At 37.2% G+C, this 26,779-nt stretch overlaps 1 protein-coding gene across 7 annotated transcripts in view; it reads left to right on the forward strand.

The window, feature by feature from the left end:
* The window catches only part of LOC129721159 (5-hydroxytryptamine receptor-like), a 422,605-nt gene that overhangs the window by 14,257 nt on the left and 381,569 nt on the right, over positions 1–26,779 (forward strand). For all 7 annotated transcript variants that reach the window (XM_055673405.1, XM_055673407.1, XM_055673406.1 and 4 more), the window contains one exon: positions 11,828–12,926. The gene's annotated coding sequence lies outside the window, so the exon portion shown is untranslated. The remainder of the gene's footprint in view (positions 1–11,827; positions 12,927–26,779) is intronic.

The raw sequence follows: 26,779 nt of genomic DNA on the forward strand, positions 1-26,779 counted from the left end.
GATTTTGAATGCCAAAAGTGACCCATAATTGTGTTTTTTGCTATGTAAGTGATATTTTTCTTCCCAACCGATTTACACGCATCAACTGCAGTGAAACTAATTGTCGATTGTCGAAAGTACACATCAGAACACAGAGATAGATAGTGAAACATTCGTAGTTGATTTTTTTTTTTTTTATTCTCGCTTATTTTCCGTCGGTCTAGTTCCGCCACTGTTGTGGCCAATCACCGACGCCCAGGGAGGCGACTCCACACCCAGGACCCTAACTCACGACCCGTTTATTAACGGACCGGCGCCAACGGCTTTACTTCCTCATGCGATGGAAGGCGTGATTCCAGAGATTTTTAGCCTCAGAAAATCTCCCGGTGTCGGCTAGGATTGAATCTAGACCAGTTGGGTTGGTTGTGAGTGGATCACGCCACCTCACAACCATCGACACCTATGTCGGCGGTGGGATTCGAACCCAGGCGTCGAGCGTGGTTGGCGGAGACGTTACCAACCACACTAGGCCCCCGCTCTTTTCGTAGTTGATAATTTTTCCGATTTTATATCCATTTTTGAACATTCAGAAAATACGTTGACTGACCCATAATTCTAGAGGGACTGTATGTTGTAGTGATGAAGAGTGTGAATGTATTGATGTGTGCACCGTCAAGTACAAGCAGCAGCGAATATTTAGGTTATGTAAATCCTAGAGTGCGCTGTGTAGTTTTGGAGCAGCATTTCGAGTGGCGTTTTGGATCAAATGAATTTTAGTTATTTTGGAGGTGTAATTGGTAGGAGAGGTTATGTAGGCTTTAATAAATAAATGCTGAAGCCTGGATGATCATTCCAATGAATTGTTTTTCTGGGAAGCTGAAGTGATTTTGTTTTGAATCATTATTCGCGGTGTTGTTCTAGAACAGCATTGCGCATTGAGAAGTTGATGTACATTGAACTTTTATGCACCCATTCGACAACTTCGACACCGTAGTTTATTTGCTCTTAACCATCATCGTACGGAATACGCAAAAAATGGACCTATAAATAGTATGATGAATTCTTATAATCAACACTGCGAAGCCATTGACTTTACGATGTCCCGGTATAAACTAAAACAGTATTTCAAGTCCTTGAGGCTGAGGACACAAAATTAATTTGTTTTATGTTCGTGTATAGTTTAGAAATTATTGTAACCAGTCTACATATATGATTGACGAAATAAATAAATAAACTTCTGATGGAAATCTGACTGACGCCGGTCCACTGGCAGTGTTGGCAGAAAAAATGATTTGCAACATAAATTTCGATATACTCAACTTTGAACAGCTCTAGTATTTTTTTGGCACACCCTAGCTCTTTAGTGTCTTCGACCAAGTTGTTAGGCATCAAAAAACCCACCATTTAAAGTTATGAAACCTATGATTTGACCCTTTTGAGCTTTTTATAATTGAAAATGCAAAAAAGTTGGTTTTTCCATACAAATCTCCATATAAATTTAAATGTACTGCGTACTTGATGCGAAATGACCCGCGTTTAAAGGTTTTTTTATAGTGTGCGTTCGACTATGATTCACTTGTGATGAAGGCTAAACAGCCGAGTGCCGCGTAGTCCCCGGTTTAAACAACTCTTTTGTATTTTGATTATGCCAATTATGATTGTACTGTTTGTCCAAGTGGGAAAAGAAGAGATAATTTTTGTTTGCGGTACAATGGCCATTCATTCATATTTGACTGGCATTCTTTAAATTTAGAAAATCTATAACGAGCGTCTTAGCAGAGTGATTGAGATCAATCAAAGAAATAGTTATCGGTTTCCGTTACACTCTACTAAATTTTTTGGAAATAAGTATTGAAATTCAGTCCGCAAATATATATTTCGACTGTGACATACAGTCTTCCTCAGTGCTCATGTGGACTGGTAAAGAGCAAAGCGTAAATCCTGATTTTTTATTTGTAGTAGGTAAAAATGAAAATTTAGCACCCTTAATTGGAGTTAGGTAGGGAATTATGCGGTCGATTGTTTACCGTACCATGTCTGGGGTTTTTGAAAAGCTGATTGAATAGCCATGAGGGGTGATTAACTGCGTCTTTATTGAGAAGCGTGCATGAGTGTTGTTTATAAATTCCTAAACTTTCAGCTACGTCTAATTTCCATAAATTATTAACGGGGCGGAGGAGGTGAATGTTATCCGAAGTTAGTGGATGTTCCTCTTTAAAAATATGTTCAGCCACTTTTGATTTGAAAAGGTGTGGTGGGGCATTTGTTGAAACTTTACTTGCTTTTGTCACTTCTGCGAAATGTTCTTTGAAACGTATCCCTAGGTTACGTTTAGTTTGTCCAATGTAAACCATGTCACAGTGACTGCATGCAATTTTATAAATTCCAGCTTTGTTCAGGGTATCAATAGGGTCTTTGGTAGACCCTAGTTTTGTTTTGAGTTGGGTATTTCTACTAGTGTAGACAATATCCATCCCAAATTTTCTAAATTTTGAACGAAGTGGGCGTGTCAAGTTAACGTCATATTCAACGGCTACCCTTTTCAGATCTTCTGTTATTGGGGTGAGTGTTGCAAAAGATTTCCGAATTTGAGCACGCTTCTTTTTATCAACAATGGCTTGAATGATACTTTCATTGTAGGCATTCTTTGTTTGTCTGGAGACTTTGCTTTTGTATCATTACGATACTAAATAGCAGATGCCATGCTATGCTAATGAAAATTGTAGATAAAATTTTATGATCTTACCAGCTTTTGGACAAATATTGCTATACATGGGTAATTTTGTATTTTGTGTGTCTTGGTGGTCGGCGTTACACGAGTCCATGGCGACTTTATTCTAGTTGTAACTATTTTGGCAAATTTTGTAAATAAACTTGGGGTTTTATTTTATATGAGATAGTTCTCTTAGCTTAATTATAATATCAGCTAACTCGTTAAGGCGTATTCTAGTTTACTCGGGGCATTTTATCGGAGATTTCGCGCGCGCTATCACAGCTGGGCCCAGTTTAACCATTTCAACATATTTGGTACACGGTGGCCGCACACAAAATTGTATATTTTATGATACGAACCACGCACACGTATGCCTGGTCTCACAGTACCTCTTAATAATGATTTTAACCGGATTTGAATCAGTTGTGTGTGATCCCAACAACAAATTAAATGTTTGTTGGTTAAACTCGATTTCAAAATAAAAATATGGTAACTTGTATACCTCTCAAGTAAACCCCACAAATTTGTGAGTGATTTCAACAGTCTTACAATGGCATGTCGAAAGAAATCAGATCCACATCATGTGGTATAGTATTTGGCAATTCATGAAAATATACCACTTATTGGTCGTGGCCCCAACAGTATACCATTGTCTGTTAGTTTTAATCGGACTGAAATCAGAAAACTGAACAATTTTGTGTTCTACTGAAATAAATCAATTGAAAAATAGTAAAAATAAATGCGTGGCCCCTACAGTATTTTTAAGCTCTGTTAGTTTGAACCAGTACCAAACATAAATAAGTTAAGTATGCATCTCGAATCAGCCGACTGAACGGAGAATAACCCGGAAATAACTCACTTCTGTCGGGTGTAAAATATTTGTATGATCGCGTCATTTACCAAAGTGAAGCCTGATCTAACATACCCCTCCCTACTAACAAAAACCTCCTCCCTGTGACCTTTGTGGAGATGCAGAGGTTAACATGGTCTCCAAACAGAAAAGGTCACACTAACATCCCTTACCTCTTCCCATCTGATTGCAAGGACATGACCGGCGTCGTTATTGACCGTTCAAAGTATTGAGTCACTTAAACTTGTACGATGAGAATAGTTAGTCAGCTCTATTCAGTCGAATCACTGTGCAATTTCACTTATTCGGCTCAATCACGGAATAGAAACCATTGATATGTGCAATCAGTCAAGCCAAGTTGCAGTTAGCTCTGTTGTGTAGTTATTGAGCGTAATATCATTTCGTGTGAGAAAGCTCACACCAGTTTAGTATCTCTCTGGAGAAATATTTAAATTTCCACCCCGGGTTCTCCCTCAGACCCACACGAGTCGGTGCTCTCTTCAAGCAAGGGCGTCACTTTGACCACCAGTGTGAGATAATATTTTGATTTTTTTTTGCTGTTGCTGATGTTTCATAGCCACTCATGGTTGTTTAACTGGTATTGACGTTGGTAAAAATCTATTCCGTGGGAAAGTAGCTGATGAAAAAGATTGGCAACAAAATACCAAATCTATTTTTCATTTCTAAACTTATTTCATGTGACGTAACACAATTTAAACAAGATTATCTTCTACGTAACACATCATCACGATTTTCTTAATTTTCTTTCTCCTCTAAATGGGTGAAGTATTGTATGAAATTATCAGCAGATAGTGGCGCAGTTAATCTTCCTCTCAATTGAAAATCATTCCTTCCTTTCTCGTGCCCTTTAACTGTCAAACTCAATCCAAGGGCATTCGGGCAGATTTCATGTGATTTATAAAGCACTTTAAATGCGAATTTCTTATCATGAACTCTCAACAGCAACTTCCAGTAATCCTTATTTTGTTCGTTCTAAAGAGTAGAACAAACGTGCCAATTTTCAGGAAAATCGATTCAGTTTACTCGAAATTATAGCAATTTTTCAATTTATTTTTGACGGGCTGTTTTACCACACTCCCCCCTTTGGGGTCATCCACAAATTACAGGGGGGGGGGTATCCAAATTTCTTACGAGTGCTTAGGAAGGGGTGGGGGCGAGTGGGCTTCGAGAAAACACTACGTAAGATTGAAAAATTTAAAATACAGTGATCACCCGATTATTTCAGTACCCGATTTTATCGGCCCCCGATTTTATCACCTTTTTCACCCGATTTTATCACCATATAACATTTCATCAAAAAACATGTCAGTATGAACTGATTTTCTATTTAGATTTAATGCAAAAATTAGATAGTGTTGGGACAGCCCAGAAAAGCTTACTTGGTCAAAACGACGTACTTTAGATCTGATATTTGTAACGAAGAGATCCAGCTGAGAGCAGCCCGTATTATAGGTAGGCTCATCTCCTGAACATGCCAGAAAGAACGATTCGAACACCTAGGTAGATTGTTGTGTTTTCTGCTAGGCTGTAAAAGATCAGTATTCAAGTCGCCGATTACAACAATATTTTCATAAGAATCTGACAGCTCACACATTCTATCAGCTAAGAAGCGAGAGCAGTCGTTATCTATAGACACTATATATATATAGACCTGCGGACTGAATCGCAGCGAGCCAAAATGAACATAACGAAAAATTTGTATCAAACAAAAAACAAGAATATAAAAAACCAGCGATTCCAGTGCTGCTGTCATTCACTACGCAGGTCTATATATAGTGTCTATATCGTTATCGGAAGGGTTATAAATCACTAATAGCAAGACCTTCTATTATTCACGTTGATATCGAGAGCGAGGGATTTGCTTGATTAATTTCAAGTTAGGCAGAAGTTTGTGTTATATTTGTGTGGGAGCCAGGGTTGATATTTGTTGACACTCTTGAGTGAAAGTGAAAAAAAGCATCCATGAACGTTATTTTTTTACAATCCTTTCAGAGTTCTCCCTTCCCGCTTTTTGCATGGAAGTGAACTGTCGAAACACCTCATTATATTTCATGCGATGAAAGCAAGACAACAAAATCAGTTTATCAGTTAACGAAGATTGTCAAGGCATCGGTCAGTGTTAGTGAAAAAGTGTTTCGGTGAGGTTTATTTTGGTTGAGTAGACTGTTTGTTTTTCTTTTTCGCTTTGAAGTGAAGATCATTTGGTTGGATTTGTCGTCAAATTTTATTCCGTAACCATGAACGATGCGCGCGATCTCTTTCATCTGAGTATAACAGCACGTTACTAGGACGAAAATCTAGTGTATCTGAAAGAGTGCTGCGATCATTGGAAGTGAAAATTGAAAATGATTGGCTGTAATTTTCGAAAAATTTTGCTGGGGAAAATGACTTTTATCAGCACTGGTGGGAGCCCTCCCTTTAAGAAGAGGGAGGGGTCTCGAGCTACTCTTATAACCTTTTCCGGCCTCAAAAACCGTTACATAAAAATTTTCCCGCCGATTGATACAGTAGTTTCCATCATCATAGAGATCAGAGAGACAGACAGACAGATAGAACTGCTTTTTCATATGATTAAATTTCTTGTAGTAATTTGAATCGCTGATTTAACGTATTAAATTTTTGGTTTACCATCTTTTATAACAAAATATTAATAAAAAAAAAATCCCGATTTTATCATTTTCCGTGATTTATCACTCCAAACATCATCGAGGGGGTGAAATAATCGGGTGATCACTGTATTTATATTTTTTTAAACTCACAAAACTAAAAAGGAATATAATTTTTCAATTCATTTCTCGCTAAGATCTTGACAGCTAAACCTTGAGGAAGTAGTGAATTCATCAAACTGAATGATCCTTAACTTATTTTCAGTTCTATATACATAATACCGTACTGGATCAAAACCCGTACAGTATCGAAATCCGTACACCTTGATGTTTTTCTTCAGTTTTAAGCATCATAAAAGTGAAAATTCATATGATAGTTACATGTACATATCCGTTGAGTTGTTGGCCTTCTGTTAAATTAAACTATGCGCCAGTAGGCCATGAAATAAAAATATTAAAAATGAAAAATCAATCGTGTATCGGTTTCAGTTGTCATTTCGTTGTATCGTTAGAGAATTTACTAAGGAAACGTTCTTCAGATAAAAACGATTTTCAAGTGGGATATAAGTGTTTTACTTTGTGAATCTTTTTAAAATTGATGGGAAAGGTAAGCCTTAGTCATTTTCGAGCTGTATATTGTCTAATAAATAGTGTAAGTTGTATTTATTCAACAAAACCTAAATTAATCCACCTAGCGGTCAGACTCAGCTTTTCTCATTCAAACTTATTATTTGTAAAAATTGATTTACATGAATGCTTAAGGTATAATCACTCTTTGGGTTCTAAAATATTGATGTTGTAATTGAAGTATAAAATATGATATTTGACGTAATTTTAGTGCTTAAGAAATTGCGAAATAAAAAAAAACTCTTAATTTCGAACAATTTGATCACGATCGATACCGGGAACGTTCAAATAGTACGATACCACACTTAAATCATGTTGAGGTTATATATATTGATCCAAGCAGGTATAGTGTTGAATAGTCTTTGAATTTCTTTTCTTTCCAAAACTTTTGAACAGCATATCAAATTGTTATGAAGTTTGTTGTTTGTAATTGTGAGAGATGACTCGTTTGTATGACACTAGTTATGTTCAAATAAGTCGTTTAATTCTTGAGATAATAGACTTTCGTTGTTTTACAAATTAAAACATAACGGTTGCTAAAGTTTGATTACAATCAAATGAAAAGGGAACGTATAGGGCAGCCAAACTTTGAAACCACGTATTCAATCATAATTCATCAGTTAACCCTTAAATAGCCCGTTCATCTGATATCAATATTGTTCAAATCGGTTGTGTAGTTTCTAAGATAATGAAGTTTCGTGATTTTCACATTTCGATACATTACAGACGAAGTTACTGTCCGATTACAGCAAAATTCAATAGGGTGTTATGAGGCAGCTAGACCTTCATTTGATACTAATTCTGTGGAAATCGGGTCAACCATCCCCGAGAAAAGTGAGTGAGTCCAAGTAGTCTTCGGAAGATGTTTCGTTTCATAGCTGGATTTCACATTTTTAAACATAACAGGCAAAGTAATAATCCGTTTGCAAAAAAAATCATTTGGGTCTAAACTAGAAATCAGATTACAATAAAATTCAATAGTGTCTTATAGGGCAACTAGACCTTTTATTTGCAATTAATTTCATTGAAATCGGTTCAGACATCTCTGAGAAAATCGAGTGAGATTGGGAGAGCGTTACTCACACAGAAATACACACACACATACACACACACATATATACAGAAAATGCTCAGCTCGTCGAACTGAGTCGAGTGATATACGACATTTGGCCCTTATGAGCACTTTTATATTTTTAGCTTTTGCAGTGTTTGCTATACCCTTTTTAGGAGGAAGGCAATAGGAGAAAGGCAAAAAGTGAAATGATAGAAATGACTTTAACTTTCAACTTCAATCCCGAGCAATGCCGCAAACATTGAATAGTACAATATCAAATTTAAATGATGTTGAGGCCACATATTTTGATTGTAGCTATAGTTATTAACAGTCTACGTTTCTTTCTATAACTTTCAAACCACATGTTTTAACATTATGTAATTTATTGTTTAAGAGTTTAAAAGCCCATTAATTTGAATTCAACTATGTTCATAGCTTCTGAGATATAACAGCGATTTTCACACTCTGACGCAGCGCCGAAACTAAAAGTTTGATTACAATGAAATTCAATAGCAACCTAAACGGCAAATAGACCCTTCATTTGACACCAAGATAGAAAGAATCGGTCAGACCATTTCTGAGAAAAGTAAGTGCGAAAAAATAGGTGCACATACACACGTACACTCCCACACACAAACATATACACCTATACATGCATACATGCAGAAAATGCTCGATTCGTCGAACTGAGTCGAGTAGTATATGACATTAGGCCATTTGGATCACTTTTCTACCTTTTAATTAGCCAGTGATCGTTGGGAGAAAGTCAATATTTTTGTTTTCATTATGTGATTTCAATTTTTTTATGAACAACGGGCAAAGTTACAATCCGATTACAATGAAATTCAATAGCAACCTATGGGGCAACTAGACCTTTCATTTGACACTAATTTTGTGAAAATCGGATCAGCAATCTCTGAGAAAAATGAGTGAGTTTAAACAACCTCAGGATAACTTTTCTTTACATAACTTTTGAACCATACGTTCAATTATAACGAAATTTAAAAGTTAAGGGTTCTGGAGACAGCCCGATCATTTGAAACCAGTTTTATTGAAATCGGTTGTGTGGTTTCTGAGATATTGATGTTTCGTGATTTTTACATTCTGAAACATAACCTCTAAACTAAAAATCCGATTACAATGAAATTCAATAGCAACCTATGGCGCAACTAGACCTTTCATTTGCAAATAATATCATGAGAAAATGAGTTAATTTCATGAGAAAAGTGAGTGAGAAAAAAAAGTTGCACACACACACACACACACATACACACATACATACATACATACAGAAAATGCTCAGTTCGTCGAAAGGGGTCGAGTGGTATATGACATTCGGCCATTGGGACCACTTTTATACCTTTGGTTTTTCCAGTGATTGCTATACCTTTCTAGGAGAAAGGCAAAACTGTGCCGTACGGATTTTGATTCTTTTTATTTGCTTGAATCGAAATCCGTACAGCGTGTGTAGCATGCATATATTGTTGTTCTTCTTATTTTCAGCATATAATGGAAGGAAACAAGTATAAATATACGGCAAACAGATTATCATGTGCTTAGGTGTACAAATTTCGATCTAGCACGGTATTACCTGAATAACATAATTTGTTTTGTTTTTATTCTATACGAATACGCTATAGGTTGAAAATATGTTTCTTCTTCAAGACAAATTTTTCCTCAAAAAAATCTTACATAAGATTTGTAGGAGAGGGGGGTAATACAAAATCTTACTAAGCCTTATCAAGGGGGGAGAGAGGGTCAAAAATATCGAAAAAAATCCTTACGTAATTTGTTAATGACGCCTTTTCAAAAAAAAATTGGATTATGCAAAACATTGTTCTGTTTATCTATCTGAACAAACCCTAAAAGTAGCCAAGTATCGATTGTTAATAGTGTTCTTTTGCAAAAACTTAAAGTTTGATATGTCGCAAGCAAGGTTTCGCTACCGTTTTTAATCTAGCCTGCGTCTCTGGAAGGGTACTTACCCCACGGTTCCCCTCGATAAACCCGGTACAATGGAAAATTTCGAAATGTCCCCTACTGTTCCAAAAACTATTATAAATTTATGATCTTTTGAAAAAGGTTCGATCAAAATCGGTTCAGATCTTGCGGAATGGCAGGTAAAAGAATTTTCATTTTTTCGACTCCGGAGGGGTCGGGTACGCAAGTGTTAACCACTATCATATTCAAACGAGGTTCAAACATTTTCAACTCCAAAAATTCTTTTCTACGCGGGCCTATACAATATTGGAACGCACCTCCCGCGTAAAAAAAGACCTCAGTGTATATCAATAGTGGTTGTTATATTGCTTTTTGCGGCTGAGAACATTAATTGAATGAAGTTATTACAACGTTGCAGCGCAGACGGGTCGCTCCCCTCTACAACCGTTCACCGCATAAAGTCATCCAAACAGATCATCCACACGTTCACACATCTACTCTGTTACGAAATCCCGCTGACTACCGTAAACGTTATCGGTAAAACAAGGCAAAAAAGGTCGAGGGAAAAAAACAAGGCTACACACGTTTACCAGTGCACGTAGGGCAAATTTCACTTACCTCTATAAATAAACGCATAAGGAATGTATGAAGATCAATAAAAAAATCTCTGGGAAAAATCCTGATTCTGCAATGTTTGAACACTGTGACATCTACACCTACGCTGTCCGTGCGACGTTCAGAATCGTGGCAACGATTTATTTTTTACTGGGTATGTGCTCGAATACCAACACATCACAAATTCGAAACGATGATGTGTCTGTATCCTATTGAATCCAATTAAATCGTTGCTTACTCGAGAACTCCATAGCCCGCACACACTAGCGAAAGAACTGGCGAAAAACACTTAAAATGCTAACTTTCACTAACACAGACATTTTACACGAGCCGTGCTGCCAGAGCCTCTTTTAGATTTTTTTTATCAAAATGAAGTTTTCGAAGAACCTATTATTTTTGATTGGATAATTTTTGTGTGTTCGAGCGCCTTGACAGTCTTCAACATTTTTGATTTTTTGTCTTGATTTTTTAATCTCTTTGTGTAAATTTTACTTGTTATTTTAACTTCTAACCATTTTTGTGTTCACTGTTGACGTACAGCCATCCCTGATCGCAGGCATTTTCAATTTTTGAATGATCAATTCAATGTTCAATTCTAAAAATCCGAACCCGTGAGTATAAAAATCGCAAGAACGGATTTTGCGATATATTAGAAATATTAAGTACTCTTGTACACACAGTCAATGCCACCCCCGTAAAACTAGCGGCGAAACAACCTGACCAAGTAAATCTATTGCTGAGAATCGATGAAACTTCATTTCAGATAAAATCCTTCGAATTCAAAAAACCTTATGCTCAACTGAGCTAAGGGTGTTTGGAAAGGCAACAAACCTTGCAATTGATTCAGATGAATGGTTAAAATCGTACAACAGAACAAATATCAATACAGCATTGTTATTATTGACACTAGAAATCATATTTTCCAAAGAGCTGAACTAGAGAAACTTCTTCGAGCAATAAGTAATCGAAGCTATGTCCTAAACTTTCATATAAATAATCAGCTGATTCTTCGGAAGCCATCGATACCATCAGTAACTGACTGTGGTAATGTATATTTTGAATTTTACTTCGTGGTTTCTCTCGAAATCGTTTTACAACCATTTGATCGAGGAGCAAGTATTCTCGAGCTATTGTACGTGATGTTAAATAAAGCAGATCTTGATTGTTGAGTAGAAAGAGAAACCAAGTTGTATATTGCTTTGTAATCCATCATCGTAATATGGGAGTTTTTATTCGAAGCAAAGATAGTTGAATTCTATTCAGAAATTTCCGAGAAAATTCTGTTTAATTTAGTTATTTTTCGTCCCCGTCATTTCCAAGATTTTTCTTTCATTTGATCCGTCTGTTAGAAAATACAAGTATAATCCGCGAAACATGGAAAAAACTAATCAAGTCTACCGTATGCTTCTCTGTCATTCCAGACCCCAGTTGAAAATCAACATCAAAGGACGGCGAAAACTCAGCACGCTAATGTAAAAATCTGGTCGCTAAAAGCAAAAACTCAATCACGAAGACAAATCAATTTCCTCGCCAGATTGGCAAACCGAGAATCACCAGAACAGAACTGCTGCCTAATGAGGCCAGGTAAATCAGCTTTTTAATGAAGCAAAACGACGTGACTGTTGTGTTGGTAGTGCTACTGTTTCATCTAAATTTATCAAAAAATAACTAAGAGGAAAATCGAATTCGTGAAACCACCTTCCTTCCGTATCGTTCTCTCCGGCTCCCGCCTTGGCCATCCCGCCCGGGATAGGCAATTCGGTAGAGTGAAAGTGAACGTCAGAATGGCGAACCGAATACGCAAGCGGTCAATCAAATGATTTTACCTTTTTCCTCTCGCGCTTCCAGCCATAGTGCCGATGCGGCTAGACGTTTTTCGCCGAAAGGCAAACGAGCTGAGCGCTAATATCGTATAGAGTGTTAGACATTCGAGAAGAAGTAAACGTGCAACGAACGGGCGGCGGTGCGGGTGGAAGCAATCGAAACGTTAGGCATCGTTCGATATCAAGTATTAATAGCGAATCCTCTGAATAAGTAACGTTGCGGGTGGGAATATTAAAGCGCGATTCGAGCGCGTAAGAAGTGGGCAAAATAGATAAATGAAATATTGAAGAAGAAAAATAATAATTTACGAATCCCAAACGGGAGTGCGGTGTGAAGCTGGACGGTTATATGAGAAAAAAACAAACACGGAAAAGTACATGAAACCGCAGCTAATGCTCCGGTGTTGGCAGATTTGTTGTGTAAACGGTTTAATTAGAGTGTTAATATTTAAGCCTGTCAGCTTGAACTTCAAAGTGATACCTCAAGGGGGCAGAAATTCTCTCTCAAGTGTAAAGTTTGTTTGATAATAGAATGACTGCTAGGCGAGTACGTGTCTAACTGAGGAAAACGGAAGAGATCGAACGAAGTACTCACATGTTGCATTGCATAAGTGAGCTCATAGGAAAGTACAGAATTTGACAACTTTACGCCTACGAGCGTGAAATGCCGACAGCACATCTGGCACAGTCACACGAGGTAAGTCGGAAAAAAGGATTTAAAATGCATTAAACATGTTTAATGGATTCACGATTCGTTGATTTTTTTTTGTGCGATTTCACGATTTCTTTCCCATCCTACAGAAAAAATAAATAAATAATAAAAACTTTTTATACGACGTATAAAAGAATCACATATGGTTGGCACTAGACACGCCACATATTTACATTACTCTAGAAGAAACGGATTACATTTGCTATAAACAAAAAAAAAAGAAGTAAATTCATTCGTCCGCAATTAACAACCATGTGCTCCGAAACTGGAAACAGTTGCATGAACATTTGCAACAGATTTTTGCCGGCAAAATCTTCGGTGGCATTTGCCCCAAATCTTGTGGCAACATTCCATGCTTCCGAGAATATCTTCACTTTTTAAATCTTCCCGAGACAGAGTGCAAGCTACGGAACGGAACAGCCCGGCGCATCGTCGTCCCGCCTCGCCTGTTTGTCGGGGTGGTCTGTCCTCTTTGCTGGCTGACCTGTTCTCCGTCTTTCCAATGGCCTTCCAAGTTCCAAGACTGGCGAAAAACAATTTTCTTCTCAGCAGAGTTTTTTTTCTCTTTATTTTCTTGTCGAGAAGTGGAGGCAAACTGGTGCAAAGTCGAGAATAATATCCACTTGGACTCGGAGTAAAATGGTGGGTGCACCAAGAGAAATTACTGTGAAGGTACATTTTTATATGCTTTTTCATAAAAATAGTACGGATCGTACAAAACGTCCGAGTACATTTAACTGATGGTAGAAATAAAAAAATCACAGGAAGGTTGTATGCAAAGCCACGACCGCAAGGTTGAAGTAGAATACTTTACAAGAAAGATAACCCGGCTGCTTGCGTGTCAGTCATTTTTCCTAGCAAATAACTGCTGACCGCTCATTGGCAGTATTGAAAATTCTGTGCAAATGAAGTTGAAGTATTACCACAGAGAACAGACGTTCATCTTCTTTTCAAAAGATGTGTAAAAACTTGCAACCGTCATTTACCACTAAGTGGTAATGCTCCCGCTATGTGGCGCTTTTGTTACTTACAAACCAAGCACTGATATCGATAAAATATCGATACAGTAATATTTATGCAGTGTAACTGGGGCACCATAAGACAGATGTCGTTAGTGTATTAACGTATTTTGACTCAAATTTTTACACACGATTTTCAAATTTCTTTATATGAACATGAATGTCAATTTCAGTTTGCACATATAAATACGACCTCACTGAACAGGAAAAGAACAAACTCTTTGCAGCGCAAACAAGTTTCAACAGTTAGAGTATATGTACGTACATGCAAATTCAAATTAAGATAATTAACTTTTGGTTAAAGCTCAGAACGTGAAAATATTAAATCTTCAATTCATTTGTTTGGTTGTCCTAAAAATGACAGTTTGTTGTTGAATTTAAAATCGGATATGACGCTGATTGCATCTCTGTGTTACGCCGATAGCGGGAGTTATGGTGAACTTAAAATCGGTTGCTGATCGCAACCTTTGAGCTGCCCTAACAGTGCGGGGATCAAGATACACGGACAACATGCACTGTGGAAGCTATTTCATATTCAGTAAATAAGACGGGTGCGAAAGATTTAAATTGCTAGGATCCAACACAGAATGCTTGCTTGCGTTGTAAAAAATTATTAACTTTCAATGACTTGTTTAATTGCCTTGAAAAAGGCATTTTGATTTCCAAAATTGGATTTCCTGATGGCAATCTTCATGCTGCCCCAACACGGGGGGAATAATGGCAGTCTGGCGACACACGCTGAGAAGAACCGCGCTGCTCCTGAGACGTGATGACCAACCACAGGGCAAGTGGTTTGTTTAATTTGAAGGCAACCACAGGCGCAACCCGCTGCTATGGTCTGTTACTGCTGAGTGCCGGTATCTGCTGTTACTGCTGTCAACGTTGTGGACGGTCCATCCAGTTCACCTTCCGACTAATGAATGTAGCTAGTTTTCCCAGAAACACTCTTTCATAGCCAAAGGGTGCTACGTAATAGGCCACGCCTTTCAGTTCAGGTTTACCATTTCCTTATGTTCTTTAGGCGAATTATTCCACAATTCGCATTTGATTTTTGTATCCAGCGAATAAACACCGATGGGGCTCTCACACACGCAACGGTTTTAACCCGTATCTTATTGCGGTTTGTAACATCAAGCGATTTAGTTTGCTCGCTGTTGCGTGTTGCTTCATGTTGCAACTTGGCAGCTTGGAGACGACGAAATTCTGTTTATGCTGATTGATTGAATCAACTTCATATTAGCTCTGCATAGTCGAACTAACTGCTTTTGTGAATGCGTTCTAACAGGGCAGTTTATTATTCAATGTCGGTTGTGCTGATCGCAGCCTTTGCGCTGCCCCTAAAGTGGGGGGTTTTCTAAATAAAGTACTAAATTCCTTCGATTTTTAAATGAAGAGTAAAAAAACTGCTCGAAAGGTCTAAGTTGACGTTTCCCCCATGTACGGTATATGAGAGAATTGTCATTTAAGGCATTTCGAGCAGTTTATAATTTTTCATTTAAAAATCGAAGAAAAACGATAAACATTTTTTAAAAATCACGTTTTGCTCAGAAAATTGCACTCTTTCAGCAGATATATAAAAATCAGAAAACCGTTTTAAACTTTAGGACCCAATTGCTAGGATGCAACACAGAATGCTTGCTTGCGTTGACAAAAATTATTAACTTCCAATGTCTTGTTTATTTGCCTTGAAAAAGGCGTTTTGATTTCCAAAATTGGATTTCCTGATAGCAATCTTCATGCTGCCCCAACACGGGGGGAATAATGGCTGTCTGGCGACACACGCTGAGAAGAACCGCGCTGTTCCTGAGACGTGGTGACCAACCACAGGGCTAGTGCTGCTGCTAAGGAAGGACGACTGCTGTTGTCGCTGTCTAGAACTATTATGAGCGGCTCCGGCTGAAACAGGCTCTTATATAGGCCAAATAGCATGTTTTCAATTGCAAGGTATATGATCCAGTCGACCGTGCTTGGGAAGCAAGCATATAACGACCAATCAGAGGTTGGATTTTACGTTTTGACAAGGCTTGACTATTTTCAATAGTACAATAGTGTTAATAATAAAATAACAATTATCTTATTTTGAGAAGAATCTTAGAAGATTTTCCAATCTATTGCTGCAAGAACGAAGGAAATCCATCGAGTACTAACCGATTTATTAGCATTTGAAATTGGACATATTTTTCACTTTTTTCGGTTTTAGATTTTCATTTCACATCCCTATGTAGCCGAACTTCCTGAGAGAAGTATTCTACTTCAAAAACATTTTTCATATCTCGCTTTTCCTCCGGTGTAAGATGCATTGAATACGTCATCGTTGTCGTACGGGGTTCGAGTCGGTGAAGCACCTGCCACCCGCGTGGTGGCTGTTGATGGATGCGGTCATTCCGGCGGGAGAGAACACTCTCCCCTTCGGGCCACTATAATCGAGATCATTCATGGCACTATAAAAGTGAGCGAATTGGGTGAAACGTGAATATTGAAAAAAAAAAAATCTACTTGAAATGAAGATGTATAGCAGTTCGCTCGAAAGTGGTTCGTGGGGTGTGAGAGTAGTTGAAAATTGTTTTAGAATTGAATTTTATAACCGATAGGGGAGGTACTTTCGTGAACGTAATGGTAATGTGTTGAAGAGACCGCAGAAAATAAGAATTTATTGGGAAGATGCTTCTATTGAGAAGTTTGTCATAGTTTTGTCTGAAGGAAATGGAATTTTCCTAAATCAAGTATTATGCAGCGGAGCGGGGGCCTAGTGTGGTTGGTAACGTCTCCGCCAACCACGCTCGACGCCTGGGCTCGAATCCCACCGACGACATAGGTGTCGATGGTTGTGAGGTGGCGTGATCCACTCACAACCAACCCAACTGGTCTAGATTCAATCCTAGCCGACACCGGGAGATTTTCTGAGGCGAAAAATCTCTGGGATCACGCCTTCCATCGCATGAGGAAGTGAAGCCGTTGGCGCCGGTCCGTTAATAAACGGGTCGTGAGTTAGGGTCCTGGGTGTGGAGTCGCCTCCCTGGGCGTCGGTGATTGGCCACAACAGTGGCGGAACTAAACCGACGGAAAACAAGCGAGAAAAAAAAAGTATAATGCAGTTCATACTTTCTGCTCTAATAGGTATTCAGTCTTTCCTACAATCCGATAAATGACTTGAGGAACCTAATTGATAATACTGTTTTAGAGTATTGCCAGCTCAAACTGCAAAAAAATAACAGTATAACAGATTTCAGAGAGTATGCAGATTAAACTTACATTTCACTTTCAATTCTAGCGCGAAACTAGAAAATAATAATTCTTCAGGCATTTTTTTTTTATCTAAAAAGGACAATTCGTTTTTCAATTTATTAGGCCACTGTGACAACACAGTGGCAAACCGTTTTCACACTGAAAATTAGTTGATCAGATCCAGAAAGCTTGTCAACAAACAAGTCAAAGGTGAAGCTTTGAGAAAGTGGCCATCAGCCATGTTTAAACCACGGTCCGTACTGAGTGACATATTCGAAACACGACACGACGTGTATTGCAACTACCACTCAGTGTTAGTGTCAAATTGACGGCACGCAGAGCGACGATTGAAACATCGGCACCAGTGTCAGTTTTATATTGTGCCGCCAGCACTAAATTGGAGATCGGAAGTCAGACTTACGACTTTCGAATTTTCTTCCGACTTTACAAACACATAGAACAACTGCGTGTTCACACAACATGGACTGCGGGACAGCGCAGTGCGGCTGAGATGGTTGCAGTGTTGCGAGAACAACAAAAATAAACATCGGAAGTGAGCCTGACTGCCAGTTTATGAGCGACGTTTTGATAATTTTTATTTAAATGCACAATATTTTCTGCCCTGGTGTTTCAAACTTCGACATACACCAAGCCAAGGGCTTTAGTTTCGTCATTGTTTCACGTGAAGCAACTGTCACTACTATACAAGTGGCTTTACTAATCGCAAAGAAAGGTGTATTTGACTCGATCAATTAGAGTTACAAAAAATGCTTGAGAATCGAAATAAACTGGTTTAATTTAATGGTTTCTTTGCAACAAAAAAGGCCATTCCCTTGATTCTTCATTTTTTTTTGCAAGAATTGATTTTCAAAATAAGGTAAGCGTTTCCATGCCAAATGATTCAAAATTGCTCATAAATTTAATCGACCAATCTTGGTTTTAACGAAACTTTGCACAACTTTGCACACGTATCAATTTAGTGAACTGAGTATTTTCCGCAGGTGAACAATTTTTTTACACCGAGAAAAAATAAAGAAATATCTTTAATAAAAATTTGTATGCAAGTTAAGAGGTTTGTGATTTGCATGCAAATGAATGTTGAAACATAATGCAATATTATTGAACCATATGGTTTCCCTTTTAACGACACTCTTATTGTTATTGGACTTGCTTGTTACTAGAGTTAGCGCTATCTATCAATGCTCCTAATACTGAGAATAGGTTATGTTTCCATTTAATTTTACTACAAAAACTTTCTTTGTATTAGAATTAAATGGAAACATAACCTATTCTCAATATTCAATATAATTCTACTAAGACGCTCAATGAGAAAAATACTCAATACACCTAATTTTTGGTCTTTTTGAACATTATTTTTGGTCTTTTCGTCATTATTTAGAAGATGTTGTAATCGGATCAGGGCTGATGAAACTCATTTTTACTACTGGAATTTTGTGAAAATTACAGCCAATCTTTTTCAATTTTCACTTCCAATGAACGCAGCGCCTTTTCAGTCACACTATAATTTCATTCTTGAAACGAGCTGTCATACACCGAAGAAATAATTCACGCGCATAGTTCACGGTCACGAAATAATATCTTTTGAAAATCCAACCAAGTTGCACTCACCGTTTTTTTTGATGAAACGAAAATAACGTTATCAACGTGACGCTGTCGTTATCACGTAACACTAATGTACAGCACACAAACCAAGTTTATAACATTACAGTTGACCCAACAAAACTCAGAGAAAAAATATTTCTGAAAATTTCAAACAGTGAATATCAAACGAACACGTTTTCACTGCGCCTAACGGGCATTTTAGGATGATGAAAAACGTAGGTAGAGAGAATGAACATAGCATGTAAGCGAAATATTTCCATGTGATGGTAGAAAAAAGCACTGACGTTTATAGTGGTTATTTCAGCACTTTAACGCAAAAGCGCTGAAATTCAAGACGTCCGATTTCAGCGTTTCTAGATACGTTTTGAAGACGTTACACGGTGCTCCCACAGACCGTTAATATAAACAAATGCACCAAAGAATCTGAGTACACCATTCGATTCGTTATGACGTCCAGAATGTCTGGTCAAAATTTCAAAATCATCGTACGGTACATTTTTAAGTAATGCCCTTTTGAATGTCGTAAAGTACAAAAAAGTGATATGAAAACGACGAAATACTTATTGTAAAGCACGTTTTTTAAGCACCATTTTATAAAATAACTTGCAAAATAGTTTCTACACATTCCAAGGGTTATATTTCAAGACATTTCAACAATTGGTGGAAAGATTTAGAAAAAATCCCACAGTGCACAGTGGTCTAAACCCGAAAAATCATGATCGTCCTAGTTTTGACTGTGAAAAATTGCTTTTATGTACTCAAAGTCTTCAGCAAAATTGTTCCATAGAACAAGGCACTACTTTTGGCGTTTTTGGTTTTTCGATCAATCCTCCTAACAGTTAGATAAAAAAAATATTTTTTCTAATTTTCAATATACCAGATTGCTTCCTTCAGCAAAGTTGTGGAAAATTTAAAAAAAATAGAGATTTTTGTGGAACACCCCTCATTAAAATCAGTTTTTTGTCTATAACTTTTTCTATGATTGTCAAAACAATAAACTTTATAAAGTCATGAGAGAATCTTAGTGGAATAAATAAAATCTTAGAACATTTTGCATTGTTTTGACCATTACAGACAAAATTATAGACAAAAAACTGACTTTAAGGCGGGGTGTTCCACAAAAAAACTCTATTACTCAAAAATGTACCGTACGATGATTTTGAAATTTTGACCAGACATTCTGGACGTCGTAACGTGTCGAATGGTGTACTCAGGTTCTTTGGTGCACTTTTTTTTTATAATAACGGTCTGTGGGAGCACCGTGCGTTAGCGATATGTGGTCAAGCGTAGTCGTGCACATGCTTGTCTTTTCTCCTCAGAAAACCTCTAGAGTGCAGGAAAACATCTTGCACTGCGAAAACAACTGCTCTCACACTAAAGAGCAAATCAACGCACATACTCGAAGAGTATGAACTATGAAATATAATGAACTATGGTGTACTTTCTCACACGTATGGACATCACGCACAATAATTACACAGCAGAGCTATCTGCGGTGCGTTTTACAGTTTATTTCTTGGGCATGACAGAAGAGGAAAAGAGATTGGGAGAAAAAAAATAGACTGCGTTGCTCGTGCCGGTCGAGTTTACTCTGGTCGAACTATTTTTCGCGGTGTAGCTACACGAGAACTACTTTTTTGTCCGGTAGTTTTTTTTTTAACTTTCCGGACTACTCGCCAGTCAACACTGTGGTGTACTTTTGCGTTTTCTCTGTAGAGTGATTCACCCCTCTTGTTTCTATCAAATGTGGGGAGAGCTGAAAGTGTGTTCGTCTCTCTGGAAGCGGGTTGAGACACCAAGGAGTGAAAAAAGAAGCAGTGTGGTGAAAGCATTTGCTACACGCAGGCACATACTGAAAGAGAAGTGCGCGGTGAATTTTTTGTTCGCTCTTTTCACATACTGAGGAGAATGACAAGCATGGTCGTGCAAATGAATCATTTTTCGTGTCTTTTCTTGTAATGTAACCGTCTGTCTTGTCCTTTCTCCTCAGCGAATCACTAGCGCGTAGGAGCATGTCTTTCATTGCGAAAACAACTGCTCTAACACTGGTGAGCAAAGCGACGCACTTGGTTGGAGAGAGCAGCGAATCGTGTATATCTTAGTAGCTTGCAAAAACAGCTGAGCAATGCCAAAAAAAAGGGGAACCAATTCAATCGACTATTTTTAATTTGGCTGCAACTTCACATAGACGTTCCTATAGGCAAAAGATGCCATTTTTTGTTATTGCAATTGGTTTAATTTTTTGGAACACGATTCATTTTTGAGAAGCTATTGATAAATGCTATTTCAGGAAGGTTTTGATGATAACAAATATTTTTCGGGCCGAATCGGGTTGTTTGATCGGTGTGAAAAAATGAGCTTTTTTAGATAGGGTATCGAACGTCTTCGTCAGTGGTTTTCTTCGGCCCCCTTTTGCATAAAATTGCTGCAGAAAAACTGCCGAAGAAAACCACTGACGAAGACGTTCGATACCCGAATTGATTTTTTCGAACTGAATTTCTATTTTTAACAACGGCTTTTTCCGTTAACACGCAAGTTCATTGAGCAGACAGTATGTGAGTAGAGAAAGAACGAAAAATAAGCGAACTGGAAATATGATACAGATTTGGAAAAATATACCGCATCCCGACGGGACTTGAACCCGCAATCTCCCTGTCTCCGGCATGGTGTTTTGACCAATTAAACTACAGGGGACGGTGGTACTGTTCCACAATCTATATCGTATCACATTCCGCTGTCGACTTATTCTATTGCTCATCCCTAACTACACACACTGCTGTGCAAGCGTTATTTATAGACTGAAAGGAATGGCTCATCACACACAGAAGAGTCAGCTGATGCTGATAACTCTTATAGACCAGTGTGATCGAGACCAAAGTCAGTCTGCGTCGTGCTTGCAAGGGCGACACAACTACGGAAGGGGCTCCGTTCGGCTAAATTTTTTCGAACTGAATTTCTATTTTTAACAACGGCTTTTTCTGTTAACACGCAAGTTCATTAAGCAGACAGTATGTGAGTAGAGAAAGAACGAACGTCCCGTCGGGATGCGGTATATTTTTCCAAATCTGTATCATATTTCCAGTTCGCTTATTTATCGTTCTTTCTCTACTCACATACTGTCTGCTTAATGAACCCGAATTGATGTTTAATTTTTCTTTTCATTTCTTTTTCAAAAAAAAAAAAAAAACAATAATTTTTTTAGAGTGTATTTTTTTTGGAAAGACAAAATATTTATCTACAACTTCGCAGAAGACGTCGCACCGATTAAACAAACCGTTTCTGCCCTGAAAATATTTTTCATCATCAAAACCTTCCTAAAATAGCATTTTTCAATAGCTTCTCAAAAATAAGTCGTGTTTCAAAAAATTAAATTAATAGCACAAAATGGCATCTTTTGCCTACAGAAACGTCTATGTGAAGTTTCAGCAAAATCAAAAATAGTTCTTTTCGGAAAGACAAAATTACTATCTACTTCTTTGTCGAAGACGTCACACCTAAAAAAAATTGTAATCGTCAATACCTTCCCAAAATGGCATTTTCAATAGCTTCTCAAAAATAAGTCGTGTTCCAAAAAATAAGGCCAATAGCACAAAATGGCATCTTTGCCTATAGAAACGTCTATGCAATGTTTCAGCCAAATCAAAAATGACAATTTAAAAAATATATTAAAACTGGGACATTTTTTGTGGAACTGCTCAGCTCTTGCGGTGGAACCTGAAATATCTCTCTAGAGAGATAATAAACTGATGTGATCTTTCTCACACAAACGAACATTACGCTCAATAACTACGCAACAGGCCTCAGTGCTTTTACTGTGTGCCTCTTAACCATAGGAAAGCAGACTGCGATGTTTGATTCGTGAATATCCCGAAACTGAAAATAATAGATCTTGCTACCCGTCACGTATGTTTACTTTTCAAATGCTATCGAATTTATCTTGGCAGTGATCACTGCGGTGCAGGCCCGAATTTAAGGGGGGTGACAAAGAGGGCAAATGCCCTAAACGTTCCGACACGAGAGGCCCCCTAGTCCTGGGTCCGGCATGAAAAGACAGAGTGGAGACCTTTTTTTCTGCTCGTCACCTTCCAGCAACAGTGAAGTAATTATAAAATTAAAAATTTTCTTACCTCTTGCAAAAGGGGTCTCCACGAAAATATCTGCACGGGCCCCCCATCACCTAAATCCGGCCCTGCTGCAGTGTACTTCTGTGTATTCTTATAAGAGCGATTCACCACTCTTGTTTCGCTCAGGTGTGAAGTTTGGTGCAAAGAAATTGTTATACGCAGTGGTCATGCTGGGCAAAAAGGAAGCGGTGAATATTCACTCTGCTCTTTCCTTATATTGAGGAGAATAACAAGCAAGGTGACCGTTTTTCTATAACACTTGACTCAAATGCATTATATGTCGTCAGTAAAGATCTCATATTATGGTTTTACCTCCAATTCGGGGACGCCCCCGATTTTTTTCATAGCTCAATTTTAGTGGCGTCAAAACATTTGCAACAAGATTTTCCACTTATGCAGTCTTTACCATAAGTTCCAATAATCATTCACCGTGCTTCGGCTGCAGAATTTAATCAACAGCGGAAATCAAAGCTTCCCGACGCTCATGTGACTTGAACCGATTTTTTCATAGAACAAAAAAACCCCTATAGAAAATTGACAAGCGTGTTAATCAATGCCTCAACTGACGACAAGTTTTTTTTTCGGGGGATGTTTTGTGATGAATTAATTATTTGCTTATATCTATTCAGAATTTTTATTGTGTGTTCTGCCACAAAGGGTGACATATCAACACTATTACATATATTTCAAATTTTATTTCATTAAAAGATTGTAATTGCTTCCGCAGTTAAGTGAATATAATTGTAGGAAAATTGTAAACCTATTTGTCAAAAAAAAAAAATTTAAAATTAAACCTTAATCTAACCTTACACCTATCTTACTGACTATTAAGTGAGCTAATCGTTGTAATTGAGGATTGCAACGATTTTTGTCGGAACTTATTGATAATTTGGTTTGACATAAACTCTTGGTTTATGAGGAAAAATAATTAATTGTGTTTTTTATGCATTAGGAGAAATCTTCCATTTCTGCAAATATGAAGAAAATATATCTAGACTTTTTTGCAGCCTACTGCATATGACACGAAGGCTTTTTCCTTTTGCTGTTTAAGTTTTAATATATACTTGAATCTTGGTGAGCAATAAAATAAAAATATGTCAACAAAACATACCACACTAACAAAGAATACAAGTGTGTATATATGCAAAAGAATGTCCTTTTGATTCTCCTTTTAATGATGGGTCGGTTGGAGATGTTCTAAAGAGAATATCATGTATTACAGTAATTCCAGTGAGGTAGGATCAACAAAAAAAAACTAGTCGAGTCGAACATGCTTTGGCAATTTATCTATCTTCTTCGTCTATCTATGTATGAACATCTATAAAGTATATGAACTATCTATAAATGAAACGACTTGACTCAAGAAAAGATCAGCGGATCAGTGTGAAAATTTGTATGTAGCTATTTTTGGGGCCTGGGAAGGTATTTGTGCTGGTTTGAGACCTCTTCCTCGTCTGAAAGGAGGGCTCGTATACAAATGATACACACATTTGCATAACTCAAGGACTAATCAAGTTGTTTCAGACAACATACATCTCTGATTTGAACACATTTTCCAGTAAAATGTATGGCACAGGAATTTTTGAGGTTCAAAAATCAATATTTAAATAAAAATTAAAACAGTGGCCAAAAGCAATATGGCGACCATCAACTTCAATGTTTGCAAAAGAAGGCCCTACATTTGCCCTGTCTTACGATATATTGGTTGAAGTAACTCTTTTTAGGAATTAGAGCGTTAGAGCTTTTGGGTGAGCCGAGTTTTGACCACCAACGAAGGGTTTGAAAATATTAATTTCAAATTAACGAGGAGTTCAATTTGATTAACCAAATGCAGTTTCTTTACGGGGCTTCCCAATAAAAAAAATTTGGATCGTTTTCAACACCATCCTGTAAATAGTAGGCCGGTCTCAACGGAAATTGCTCAAGTAAATTTTTCAGTTAGGACGTTTAAAACCGCGTCACATATGGGCAATTCTCGCTGAAACCAGGCCACTAATGTCACGGAGTCTTTAAAATTTGATTTTTGTGTTAGTTCGATTAAACTCAGTGTTATGTAGTAAAAAAGGATGGCAAACTTTACATCTACTTAATACATATATTTCTAATATTAATTACATGACGTGACCGTATCAGTGGTGGACCTGATTGCGAATGTTCTATTGTTTCCTTAGATGGTCTGATAGAGCAATAATCCTCTCTGGCAGATGAGTAACTCAGAGAATATTTAGCATTGAGAGATGAGTGATAGTGGAAAGGTTTCACCATAATGGTTACTATATAACACTCAGTAAAAAATGAATGAATTGTTCAAAATTTTGGCCGCCATCTTGAATTCGCCGTCATCTTGAGTTTAATCAGTGAAACGAGTATTTAAATAAGTTGGCAACCACCGATTTTTTTTTGTTTATTATGCTGCCTGTAATCACATAATTATAACATTCGACATTTTATGGATTTCGTGCTTTTTATTGATAAATTCTTAGAATAGTATGTACTTTTTACGTCTGGAAAAATATGATTATGTTTGTTTTAAAAAAGCCGTAAAAAATACCAACTTGTTTTGTCACATAGCATAAATAACCGCCTAATTGTCACACTACTTAACTTTTTCAACTTTTTTGTCAAAAAAGTTTCCATCCAAATCCACATCTGCATCCTTTGGAACTCGGAAGTTATTGGGGTCAGGTAACCAACCAACGGTGATCCGTTTCTGATGTTCAGCTCATGCTTGTTGAATATATGAAAAACTTCATTTTCCCTGTGATATATTTCAAAAGTAGCTTGAAAGTGACGGCATAAATGTATCATTGCAAATATTTCAACCAATTTGACTTCAAAAGTAATATTCAATGTATACATAGTGTAAAGTAGTGCTTTCTTCATGATACTAAGTTTAGTTGAAGTGTCTTTTTGCAAGAATATATTAGAAACAATGCATTTAAGGTCAAAATATAAAAGTGCGATTTGCTCGAACAACCAATTCTGCAAATGTTACAAATATGCGATTATGGGCAGTATGCGACACACCAAATTTTTTCAATGTATCTTATAGGATTTTGCTCAGCTTTCAAATTTCGACCTTAAAATTGAAATCGGGGGTTGACAACTTGTTCAAAACTGTTTAAATTTAACTTTAACTGTTTAACTGATTAAATTTAGGAAGGAAGGAAGAAGGAGTTTGGTACTTACTGCTGCTATAGACCAGGGAATCTTCTGTGTTTACCACAATTATTTTGAGAAACAGCTAATCACAGTGGGAAGTAACTGATCTGAATCTGTCGAGGTTGAGAATACTGTCTTTATTATATGAATTCGCCCACGATACAGGTATACATATATATATATATAATATATATATATATATATATATATATATATATATATATATATATATATATATATATATATATATATATATATATATATATATATATATATATATATATATATATATATATATAATTTCACAAAAATCTACACGTTTCAACTCGTATACGTTTTTATTTGACTGTTCCAGAATTGTGAAATAGCTAGATTCCGTAAACGGCAATCTAAACATTTTGCAACAACTGTGAGCCGAACGTGAATAGTCATCAATCGCAACGAAAATAATAATTACCGTGAAACGGGGCGAATAGAAACAGTCTGCGATATATCTTGCAGTGTACAAAAAATACTATAATGTATAGAATAAATATAAAAGTTTTAAAACATGGGTCTTGCCTCCCTTTATTTAGGGTGTAACGTCCATTTTGATAAAATAAGTAATTCATTGTTTTATTAATTAAAATGTCGCATGTTTCTATTCACTCCGCAATGGGACGAATAGAAACACTCGCAAATAAAA

Source organism: Wyeomyia smithii, chromosome 2, assembly GCF_029784165.1.
Source record: "Wyeomyia smithii strain HCP4-BCI-WySm-NY-G18 chromosome 2, ASM2978416v1, whole genome shotgun sequence".
Classification (NCBI taxonomy): Eukaryota; Metazoa; Arthropoda; class Insecta; order Diptera; family Culicidae; genus Wyeomyia; species Wyeomyia smithii.